Source organism: Palaemon carinicauda, chromosome 6, assembly GCF_036898095.1.
Source record: "Palaemon carinicauda isolate YSFRI2023 chromosome 6, ASM3689809v2, whole genome shotgun sequence".
Classification (NCBI taxonomy): domain Eukaryota; kingdom Metazoa; phylum Arthropoda; class Malacostraca; order Decapoda; family Palaemonidae; genus Palaemon; species Palaemon carinicauda.
Window position 1 is genome coordinate 10,347,102 of NC_090730.1, and position 13,457 is coordinate 10,360,558.

Sequence of the window (13,457 nt, forward strand, 5' to 3'; positions counted from 1 at the left end):
TAATCAATGCAAACCATTATTGATTATTAATTAATCATCAGATTCCCCTTGAATTATTCCAGGCAATCCCCAATGGAAGAACGGCATATGTCCCTTAGACTCCTGGTGCTGACGCTGACGGCTGTCCTCATGATATCGTCAGCTCTGGGAGGTCAGCGAAGCGTCTTTTATGTTGTCGATAAATTTGATCGGAGATATTTCATGGCTCTTAATTTGACGTTTCCTTCTGAGAGTGCAGACTTGGTTTTCAATGGAGTCAATTCTTGTAAGTATGAGATGCCTTCTGTTTACATTCTCTGGTTTGAAAGCCCTATTATTATTATTATTATTATTATTATTATTATTATTATTATTATTATTATTATTATTATTATTATTATTATTATTATTATTATTATTAAAAGCTAGCGTAAAACCTTCCTTGGAAAAACAAGATGGTATTAGCACAAGGGGTCCAACAGGGAAAATATGCCTGTGAGGTAAGGAAATAAGGACATATATAAGCAACAAGATATGTAATGAACGATAAAAATAAAATATCTTAAGATTAGTAACAACATAATTTATGTATGAAAGATCTGTTTTAATGTTGTCACTGATCTAAATATATTCTATTTTTATTGTTCATTACTAGCTCAGTATAATAATAATAATAATAATAATAATAATAATAATAATAATAATAATAATAATAATAATAATAATAATAATAATAATAATAATAATAATATTTCATAGAAATGTCATAAACTAATTGCTCAGGTTACTACCGTGAAACACATTTTACTACAGATATTAAGTGTCAAGTTTTCACTTAAAGGTTTAAAGGCCACTCATGAATGGCAGGGGCAAGGGACAGTGACATTGCCCTGTCAAGCAGGACAATGCCCACGAGACTGACCATATATGTTATGATCAGCGCCTGAGCTCCCTCTCCACCCCAGCTAGTACCAGGGAGGGCCAAGCAAGGGCTGCTGAAGACTTTGCAGATAGACCTATAGGCTCCCCCAAAACCCCTATTCCTAGCTCACAAGGATGGTAAGGTTGCAGACACTAATGGAACTAACGACTCTGGCCGGGACTCGAACCCCGACTGGGGATCACCAGGCAGAGACGTTACCAATCGGGCCACAGCATAATAGACCTAATTTTAGCGAGGTCCTTTGCAATGCCATTGCTTGTATGAGACTATTTCCTTTCTGAAATGTCCTCATTGTGAATCCCCTTTCAATTGGTGATTCGAAACTTGTTAGTTTAATATAAATAGAGACCCCCACTAGCCAGGCTACGAAGAATTTTTCATTTGAATTTTTGTATTTATATTCCCCGGCGATTTTCTTTTTCAGGACAATTAGTCTATTGTTCTCTTATATGTTGGTGGGAACGTTTATTATTTATCTGGAAAAGCTGTAATAAATTATCCTGTGTGAAAGAAATAGTTAAAATTTCTAACATATTTCCATATTATTATTGCTTATAGTTATCTATTTGATCATTGCAATATCCTAAACCTATTCCTTAGGTACGTGCAGAACAACTTGCTTCGCAGCACGACAGATGTGCCAAGCTTGGTCCTTCATTGAAGGAGGCGACGGTAGTACTGAATGCCGAATTATCAACAAAGGTCCGGAAACCACTAATCTGACGGAGATGACAAGTGCCACATACTTCTTTTGGGAGTGTAAGTACAGTGTTTAAAAGAAAAAAAAAAAAAACCTAATTTTCATATGATATTCTCCATAAAAGTATACTGTTCTTAGCCGTATTTCAGTAAAATACAGGCGACTGTAATTTTACCTTACTTTGTTATTATCTTTTTCGGGTTGGTGACCGTAATATTACTCATTTACGTTAATATATCCGTTTTTAAAACGCTAAAATCCTGGGATAAATTTTGCCAGGTATTAATGTTTTTTTAATGCAAATTTTTAGGTGTACAAATTTACCTTCTACCACAATGAAAACGTTTTCTGATGCCCTTCAGCTCCCTTCTCTAATTTTCTGAGTAACAACATATAGTTTCATTTGTTAACTATAAATGCCAAATACAAAGGTACATATATGATGTAATTCATAACACCAAACCCAACTACCTTTCTATTTATTAGATTTTGTCTTATAATTTGGGTCTTAAAATAATCACCTAAGTATTTAATCATCCTCTTCACTAACAAGCTAGTGAAAGGATCGACTTTAACCATCGAGTAACTGAAATTTTCACTGCATTTTCCGTAGAGTTATTTCAGTGTTCGCGATATTTCAAGACTTAACTTGGTTTTGATTTTACTTTTCTTTAATTTTCTTCATTGAGACGACACCTGCAGTATACATCGTTGATAGCTGAAGAGCACCATCATGTCCTGCAATGGCAAAAAGGTGTTCATCCCCTATCCCCACCTCCTCCCCTCGAACAAGAGTGGAGTGGGGCAGGATCAAGAAACCAAGAGGCCTGACTTTGAGGAGCCATGCAAAGCTCCCCAATCTCCTGCAACGGAACCAGTCCATGGAACTTCAAGGGACCACCCAGTGCAGACCCCGAACCACTCACCAGAGACCCAAGAAAAAGCTGAGATTGAGAATATGCCTCCTCAAGAACCATCTTTGCAAACAGCAGTAACTGGAGACTCCAAGTTTAGGCTTACTCCAGGACCCAGCATAAGATCCTATGCTGCCATAGTTGCCATGGAAGCTAGCAATCCTCGCCTCAACATGACCATAACAGCTAAAGATGAGCAGACCAAGACCTACCTAGAGCAACAGGAAAACGTCCTAAAACTGGACAACAACGAAAGACCCACCACCATTATCGTTGTTTATCACCTCGACCTTCCACTAGAACCAGTGCTCCAACATCCCTCCATCATCACTGTCAAGAGATGTGAGGGGAAAGCCGGAGGTAGATCCCACAAATTGGAGGCTGTCCACAAGGGATCTCGCCCTTCTCACATATCCTTCGGCCTTTGGGGCACATTCCGCACCGAAGAGTACATCAAGGAGCCACTTCGATGCTTCCGGTGTCAGAAGTTTGGACACCACAAATCCCGCTGCACAGGTCCGGAGATCTGTGGGGTTTGCAGCAGCAGACAGCACCCCATCGCCTACTGTATTGCCAGGCACAAGGCAGGGTACAAAACCATCGCCCGCTGCCTTAACTGTGGAGGATCCCATCATCCTTGGCATGATAGATGCCCCCCCCCCCAGACTTCAGAGAATAGTAGACCGCTAAGGAGTAGACCGCCACTACAACCTCCATCCACGTCAACAGCGTCGAACGCAGCCACCTCCAACTAAACAAAACCCTACACCTTCCAACCACACCTCCCAACAAAACCCTAACCCTTTCAGACATGCCATTCCTGTACCTTCCTCCCCACCAACTCCCCCTCCAGCCCCTAAATCTCAACGTCCTCTTAAACCTCCTCCCGAAGCAAAAAGATCCCCAACCCATATTGCTCGCACTCCCTCACCTTTAAAACTTACCTCTCCAGCCAATTCTCCTAATGTCACCCAGCCAAAACAACCAGAACCCAACCCATCCTCCTCTGCACCGACCACTCACACACCCAACATTTCCCACTCCCTAAGATAATTTCCTAACCTACCTTCCACCGCCACAAGCAAATCTTGCGCCTCACGCCCCTCCAAACAACCTTTAAACATAGACAGAAGTGAGTACGACCTCTCTGCTTGTCCCATGGATGCTCTGCTGGCAGCCATCAGCAACATCCTTCGTAACTTCTTGCGATCCCGCAAAATCAAATTCACTCAGGAGTCATTAGATGACTTCGTGTTTGACAACGCCGCCAAGGAACTAGGAGCTCAATTCCCGTCATAGTTCCTACTGCAAATGGACCTAATACAACTACTTGCAACAACCAAAACACCCATGTAAAAGTGCTCCAATGGAATATTTGTGGACAAGCTTGCATTTCTTCAGTCTCAAACCTCAGTGCAAAACCCTGACATTATCATAATGCAAGAAACTCTGCTTAATGAGAACATATCATTCACGTTCTCAGGATACAAAGTATACACAACGTATCAACCACCAACGACAAGAGGACTGACTACCCTCATTAAAAGCATCATCCCCTCCAAACTACTACCAAGCATAGACTGTGGGACAGAGGCAGAGACGCTTAGTGTCCAGATATCTCTCCTAGCCACAATGATAACAGTCTACAACATATACAAAATCCCCAGCAAAATATATTGATGCCGAGGCACTCTTTGCAGTAGCCTCCAACGAAGACTCAATTATTGCAGGCGACTTTAATGCTCATCATCAGTTCCTGAACTCAATATCAGAAACAAATCAAACTGGCAGACACTTGTATGCCCTACTGCAAGAATATCCTGATGTAGCGCTGCTCAACAACGTCACAGAAGCCACCCATCTAAAAGGAGGTCGTCTAGATCTTACCTTCTTATCCAGTGCCATACAAAGAAGGGCAAATGGCAACCACATCCTGTACTAATCAGTGATCACTTTGCCATTGAAGTAACACTCGAATTCCAAAAATATCCACCTCCTCCTCCGCCCCCAAAAAGGTGGAACCCAGAGTTTGCTAACTGGGAAAAATTCAAAACAGCCATGACAGAGTGGGCTCCGGAATATATCAAACACCCGCACAATGATATCTCCACCCTATCAACCGACTTCAGCAAACAACAAGAGGTAGCAGCCAGTGTATCCATGCCACAAAAAAAGTACTCTGAGAAGATACATGCTGATGCCTGGTACTATAACAGCCGCATCAAAGAAATGAATGCCAGAATACACATGACCAGGAAACTCCTCAGAAGACACAAAACCAATGAACTACATAACCTACTTGTAGAGATCATCAAGCATTCTGTACAAGTATCACTGGAAGTTAAACTAGACGAATGGTACTCATGGTGCAACGAGGTCAACTTCAGCACATCCCTAGCCAAAATATGGGGCTGGTTTAACAAAGTCTCTGGGAAATACAATACACCCAGAGTTACACACCCAGACCCATCAGCTGAAGCCAAGAGGATTGCTAACAACTTCGCGGACAGAGCAAAAAGCATCAATCTACCTCTGCCAACCATCAACAGGCAGAGAACTCTGCTCCCAATCAGGAACAACATCATAGTAGCCGCCCGCAACATGGTAGATGACACTGATCACCCTTATACCATGGAGGTACTAAATACGGCCCTATCAAAAGGCAGGAAGGACACTCCCTCTGGAGCCGATCTCATCACATACAGCATGCTGAGGAACATGGGAAACCATGCTAAATTGGTCTACCTGCATCTGATAAACAGGACACACACGGAGAGACTACGTCCAACCACATGGAACCAGCAGGAAACCAAACCTATTCCAAAACCTAAGGAGCCAAATACCTACCGACCTATAGCTTTGTTAAGCTGCACAGAGAAAGTAGCTGAGAGAATGGTACTCAATAGACTGCAGTGGAAAATAGGCCAACTACATCATCGCCTATATGCCTACAGAAATGGCATAGGTAGTAGGTTGGCCAGGGCACCAGCCACCCGTTGAGATACTACCGCTAGAGAGTTAGGGGGTCCTTTGACTGGCCAGACAGTACCATATTGGATCCTTCTCTCTGGTTACGGTTCTTTCCCTTTGCCTACACAGACACCGAATAGTCTGGCCTATTCTTTACAGATTCTCCTCTGTCCTCATACACCTGACAACACTGAGATTACTAAACAATTCTTCTTCACCCAAGGGTTTAACTACGGCAATGTAATTGTTCAGTGGCTACTTTCCTCTTGGTAAGGGTAGAAGAGACTCTTTAGCTATGGTAAGCAGCTCTTCTAGGAGAAGGACACTCCAAAATCAAACCATTGTTCTCTAGTCTTGGGTAGTGCTATAGCCTCTGTACCATGGCCTTCCACTGTCTTGGATTAGAGTTCTCTTGCTTGAGGGTACACTCAGGCACACTATTGTATCTAGTTTCTCTTTCTCTTGTTTTGTTGAAGTTTTTATTGTTTATATAGGAAATATTTATTTAAATGTTGTTACTATTCTTAAAATATTTTATTTTTCCTTGTTTCCTTTCCTCACTGAGCTATTTTCCCTGTTGGGGCCCCTGGGCTTATAGCATCCTGCTTTTCCAACTAGGGTTGTAGCTTAGCATTTAATAATAATAATAATAATAATAGGCACTCAAGAATGCATCACAGATGTCTTCTCAACAATTAACGACAAAAAAGCTTCTGTCATATTCCTTGATCTCTAGAAAGCCTTTGAGCTAGCCAGCTCACCAGCTATACTCTTCACACTTGTTGAAAAGAGAGTGAAAGGACACTTACTGGCCTGGACTCGAAACTACACACAAAACCGAGAGGCCAAAATCACTTTCTAAGGAAAAACCACTGAGTTCATCCCCTTAGAAAACGGAACGCCACAAGGAGGCATACTCAGCCCCTACCTGTTCAATCTACTAATGGAGAACTTACTCACTCTAAAACTAGTAAAAGGAGTGGAGATTTTCATATATGCAGATGACATATGCATAGTATGCCCAAATAAAGCTCATGCGAGAAATATCACTCAAAAAGCACTTGACATGATCCAAGCCAAATGCAAGGATCTTGGCCTAAAGATCAACACCAACAAAACCAAAGCAATGGCTATAAAACGCTCGCAAAACCCTCAAAACTTCACACTGAGAGGTGAGGACATCGAATGGGTGAGTCAATTCATGTATCTTGGGGTAATCATTAGCAAAACCCTGTCAGCAACCAATGAAGTAACCTACCTCAGAGAGAAGACAAAAATCTGTCTATCAGCCATGAAACGCATGACCTCCCTTAAACAAGGAGTATCTAACAACCTCCTAAGGCTGTTTTACCTACAAGCAATTCGATCCCACATTGATTATGCAGCAACCACACTTACTGCATTGACCGACACTCAAAAAGCATCATTAGAAGTAGTCCAAAACAATGCCATGAGATTCATCAGTGGCTCTCCAATATGGACAAGACTCTGCTTACTCAGAGCAGAAACTAACCTAATTCCCCTGTCAGCCAGGATTGACATCAGGAATAGCAGCATTATATTCAAGTCAATCATCGCAGACAGAAAAAACCCACTCAACGATAAAATAAAAAGGCTTCTACCTCTTGCTGAAGAACTAGATCCGCCCAGCTCCCATGCAAAAAAACTACTAGATACACTGAGAAGAACGCAGATGCAAAACGAGGCTCACAAAATCAAGGGACAACAAATGTATGAGGGCTACATCCCTCCTGCTCCCTGGGCATGTGATCCCATCAAATACAACTTCACTATCCTACCAGCAGCAAGCAAGGCTCTCTGCAGGCCAGAGGAACTCAATGCATCTGCAAAAAATGCAATCAAGAGCACACCTGCGCCTCACACCTATTACACAGATGGATCAGTTGTCCGTGCAATCCCTGCAGCCGCGGCTGCAGTTATCTCCACATCAGGATATAAAGAAAACTGGAGACTTTCCAACTATGCCTCCACACTGCAAACTGAGCTGGTGGCCATTGCAAAAGCCCTAGAACACTCTGCCAATCAACAAAACGGGAACACAACGATCCATACAGATTCCAGAGGAGCCACGATGGCCCTCAACAACAAGGAACCTACAGAGAATGTGCACCTCATCACTGCAATTAAATTCTTAGCCCTGCTCCACCATAGAAACAACAGGCAAGTCACCTTGAATTGGATGCCAAGTCATACAGGAATCTCTGGCAACGACGAGGCCGACCAACTAGCTAAATCGGCCTTAATGTACCAAACTATTAGCATTACTCTGCAACAGTCATTAAAAACCATTCAAAATAAAATGGCTACCTACTGCAACATCCAAAAGACTAGTGAAGTTAGAAGAGCCTTCCTTGATGGCTCAAGATCTGCAAAGTGGTACATTGAAGCTACAAACATATTACCACACCCAATTGCAAGACAAACACCTCGCCAGGACGCAGTAATTATTTGCAGACTGCGACTGGGATATCTATGCAACTGGCAAATCATCTTAGATAATGGCCAAGACTCTGCAGCACAGCATAAACCAATCAGACCATGCAAGTACTGTAATCAGGACACAGAAGAACCATTACAGCACTATCTACAGCAATGTCAGGAAACAAGCATGCTTCGGCAGGATCTTAATCCCAATACTCCTGGTACTGCAACAAAAATTGTCAAGCATATCATTGACAATCACAATACTCTTTCAGCCTTCCTCCAGAGTTACCCTCCACCGAGATAACGTTGCAACAAAGTCAACGTAAAATGCAAGCAGCAATTAAAAGTGAAACCTTATCCTCTCTGCAATTTCTGTGCTGGGAGCTGGGGGATTGCTGGCGGCTGCGGCCTTATCTTTCTCTCCTCTCGGCTGGCAGCCCGTTGTCACACAAGCGGCCTGTGTTGCCTGTCTGGGGGTGTGGCCGGGGTCGTCGCTGGTCTTTTTGACTTGCAGCACATCTTCCCCTCCTATCGGCTGGCAGCCCGATGTCGCACAGCGGCCTGTGTTGTCGGTCTGGGGGTGGGGTAGGGATCGCAGGGGTCTTTTTGACCTCCAACACATCTTTCTCTCCCCTCAGATGGCAACCTGATGTCGTACAGAGGCCTGTGTTGCCTTCTCCACCTTCAATCTCCCGTTGTTTGTCTCAAAATTAATCTTTATTTTTATGTTTTTTTTTCTTTCCCTTTTCTTTTTATTATTTACAGGTACAGGAATTTTGTATTCTACCCTATCTCTACCACTAAAACTGCTATAACTCCTCCTTTTCAGCTCTCTCCCACTCAGCTGAAATCTCACACTATCCCTCTTTCTCACAACTTAAGCTTAAACCACTATGAAGTTTTTCACTTCACCTATATCAACTTATTACAAACTTTCAACTCCTTCCCGAGCTCTCCTACTTATCGGGACTTGTTACTATAACTCTTTCTCTCTAACTCAGACTGGAGCCAGTGAGCTCATAGGAAGATATCCCACAGCCAATCACTCCTTTTCAAACATCCCATCACCACCCAAAACCTATCCCAATATCCTAAAATAAATGTTGCAGAATATCCCATACCCAACTACCTATCCCAATATATCTTACCTAAACACCTACGGGCTGCAAGATTGCAAAAGCCCGTGTCTGCCCAAAAGGGCCAGGTAATCTTCAACAGAACAACAAGTATTCAATATAGGACATGGATGCACGTACACTCATAATTGATCCAAAATAGAGTACATAGATAAATAGAGTATTTTATTCAGTTTTATTCAACAATCTGGTAAACACATAAAGTTATTTCTTATACAAACTCGGTGTAATTGGACTCTGTGTGTATTGGCTTTCAAGAATTTCAGTACAATTATTTGAAGAAGATTAATTAAACATTTGTCTTTTGTTTCTTCATTATATGGGCATTTAATTAGTAATTCTGGCCTGTGATATGTTAATTATTATCATAGACATATATAATTGAATACACACACACACACACACACACACACATATATATATATATATATATATATATATATATATATATATATATATACATATATATATACATATACATATATATATATATATATATATATATATATATATATATATATATATATATATATATATGTATATATATATATATATATATATATATATATATATATATATATATATATACATATATATATATGTATATATATATATATATATATATATATATATATGTATATATATATATATATATATATATATATACATATATATATATGTATATATATACATATATTTATACACATACACACACACACATATGTATATATATATATATATATATATATATATATATATATATATATATATATATATATATATATATATATACAAAAAAGTTACCCAACATTTCAGAAATTATGATATTAAGCAACCATGGAATGTTTTTTTTTTTATTTCTTCAGTTAAATAAAATAGAAATATATATATATTCTCACTTTAATTTATCTATAATTCAGAAAAAAATGGAGAAATGCTAATCTGTGATATAACTGTATTTGGAGATCGTATATCTGGGAATATATTTGTTCTATTAACTTGCTTTTTCCCCATTTTGTATGGGGGTAAGCAAGGTTCCCTTCTTTTTGAAGGACTTTGCTTTGTCTTATGGGATAGACCGTAGTTCCTATCGGCTGCCCTGCCTGACATCGCTTAGACCCTGGTGTGTTATACCAGTCACCAGCGTCCTTCCTCCCAGCAGCGAGGAGTCCTGGCGCGGTTAGGACGACAATTCGAAACGTGTGAAGTGATTGTTGTTTTTAGTAGGTGTTTCGGTGGCTTTATCTGAATGTGTGCTATACGCTATTTTCTTTAATGAGGCGCATTTGCACTGACTTGCAGCGGTGTCCTTTTAGCTTAGAAAAGTTTCATACTATCTGATTGCTTAGAATTATTTTGTCCAACCAATCAACGATCAGGAAAATTTTCAGAGCTAAAAGGGCACCCCTGCAAGTCCGTGCAAATATGCCTTACTAAAAAGAATTGACCATAGTCAGTAACATCAAAATTTGCTTTTAAGCAAACCTGTCCGTTGATTACATACATAATCCTGAAGTGTCTGCATGGATAGCAAAAGTGTTAGCCCAATGACTGGTTGGCTGCACTGAAAAAAAAAAAAAAAATTGTATTAATAACGGTAAATGGCTGGCAACATTTATTCCAGGATTTTTACCGTTTTAAAAACGGATATATTGACGTAAAGGAGTGATATTACTGTCAACAACTCGTAAAAGATTCTTACAAAATAAAGTAAAATGACGGTCGCCTGTATTTTACTGAAATACGAATGAGAACAGTATATCTTTACGGAGAATTTCTTATTAAAATTACGGTTTCCTTTTAACGGTGTGTAGTTTTGAACCTGCGCCATAGACTTCTACAAAGTCCGAGCCTTTGCCCTTACCGACTTACCCATAGAGGCTGTCAGGGATTTTATCAATATATAGAGTATGAATTTGGTAATCAAATTCATCAAATATCAACGAATCTTCCATGACAAATGCACATGCAATGATGACCAGCTGACCGCGAATGTTTTTTTTTTTTTTTTTTTTTTTTTTTTTTTTTTTTTTTTTTTTTACTTAATGGCAAAGAAAGCCGACAGATTCATCGAATAAGTTTACTAGGATGACATTGCCTTAATAAATATATTCCAAATAATTCATTTCTAGAATCGTCTAATGTTAAATCACACCAAGAAATTTTCGTAATGAATTTATTTGCATATCATCAAAACAACAAATCTTTATATTTTGAATTCAAGTCTTTTTGTTTTTTATCATCAGCCAGTGTAAATGGAACCTACATGTGGGGACCGGACAACATTTTTTACGTGGAGCTGAAAACGCTTTATGATTACCAAGGGGCAAAGGAGCAATGCGGAAGGATTCCAGGTCACAGGCTGGTCATTGCTAAGTCAGATGGAACCTTCAATTTTGTCGCTAATTATTCTGGTCAATATAATACAGGTACGTAATCCATCGGGATTTTTAATCCTATTTATTAATTTCTCGTATTCATTTTCTCAGGTATAATATGTGCATGACATATTTGAATTTTTGAGAGAGAGAGAGAGAGGGAGAGAGAGAGAGAGAGAGAGAGAGAGAGAGAGAGAGAGAGAGAGAGAGAGAGAGAGAGAGAGAGAGAGAGAGAGAGAGAGAGAGAGGCTTTTATTCTAAACTTATGATTTTTCTTATTTTTCTTTTTTGTCACATTATGATTCAAACTATTTCAAACAATAACTTATAGTTCAACTATCGTGAATGCTTATAAGTGTTGCAACTGACCGGAGACTCATCTAATAAGTTTGTTGCCATGTCATCAATATTTCGTTGGGACATAGTGAGAAGAAGGTATAGTTTTTGAAAGGCTTGACAAGGGACCTTGAGCAACTGCTGCTCACGTCATTACTTGTGTAGTTTAAAGGTTTAAAGGCCGCTCATGAATGGCAGAGGCAAGGGACAAGTAACATTGCTCTATCAAGCAAGACAATCCCCTAAAGTCTGACCATATATACCATTAGATAGCCCAAGCCCCGTTTCCATCCAAGCTGGGACCATGGAGGGCCAGGCAATGACTGCTGATGACTCAGCAGATAGACCTATATGCTCCCCCCAAACTCCCCATCCTTAGCTTGCAAGGATGGTGGGATTGCAGCGACCAAAGGAACTTACAAGTTTGAGCGGTACTTGAACTCCATTCTGGCGTTCACCAGTCAGGGACGTTACCACGTCGGCCACCACAACCCTTGTGGAATGAATTACCTTTTGGATTCGATGGATACCATCGCCTTGCAGAATTCTTGGGAATACTCTTCTGTTAAGAACATATTGTGCCACAAACATCCTGTTTGCATTTGTCAGGACAGACTGTAGATGATTGTTGATGTTCTTAGATGGTATGGTAAAAATAAAATCATTAATATGTTACAACAGTTATTTTTAAGCCTTTATGAATAAGTTTGACTCATCTGTTAATGACCATGGTCTCTTGTATCTTAAATAGTTTGTAATTGGGTGAAAAAAGATTGGTTTAATGCTCCATTATTTATCACATTATTTAGGAGATCATCATTTTCCATCAATTACGCAAGAATAAACAGATGATTTTTAATTGCAGGGATGTTTGTAGTGGTGGATCTTGTCAAAATCAACGCTACATCTGCTCAGTGGGGAGACGGTACCATCATGAATTTTGTTCCAGAAAAGGTGAACGCAGACAGAAGTGACGAGAATCACTTTTTTTTTAGAAATGGGACTGTTAACGATGTAAATGGATCTCATTTTACATTTCGTACGCTCTGTCAAGCAAACCCTCTTGGCGTTGAGTGGTAAATAAAGGGAACTTTGAAAGCAAGAGGATATAATAAAGCTTCGGATCTTGATAAACAAATAAATGCAACTTGAACTATAGTCAATTGTTTTTAGTGAGGCAGATTTGCACCGACTCGCAGGGGTGACCTTTTCGCTCGTAAAAGTTTCTTGATCCCTGATTGGTTGGACAAGATAATTCTAACCAATCAGATAGCAGGACACTTTTTTTTCCGAGCTAAAAGGGCATCGCTGCAAGTCAGTGCAAATGCGCCTTATTAAAAAAAAAATGAGGATAGTAAATATTGTTCTCAAAAGGAATGTAAATTTAGATTTAACATACACAGAGACGCAATGGCAGATTACTTGTGGTATCATACGTAATCTTGTCTAAATACAGATTTCAACATTCTCATTTGAAAAGACTTGTAGTGAATACTTCCTACATTGTTAAAAAAAAAAAAGACTGTAATTTTGATCGGAAATTTTCCGTATAAATATACTGTTTTCACCCGTATTTCAGTAAAATACAGGCGGCCTTAAATTGCGCCCTACCTTGTTATTAACTTTTAAAGGTTGGTGACCGTAACATCACTCCTT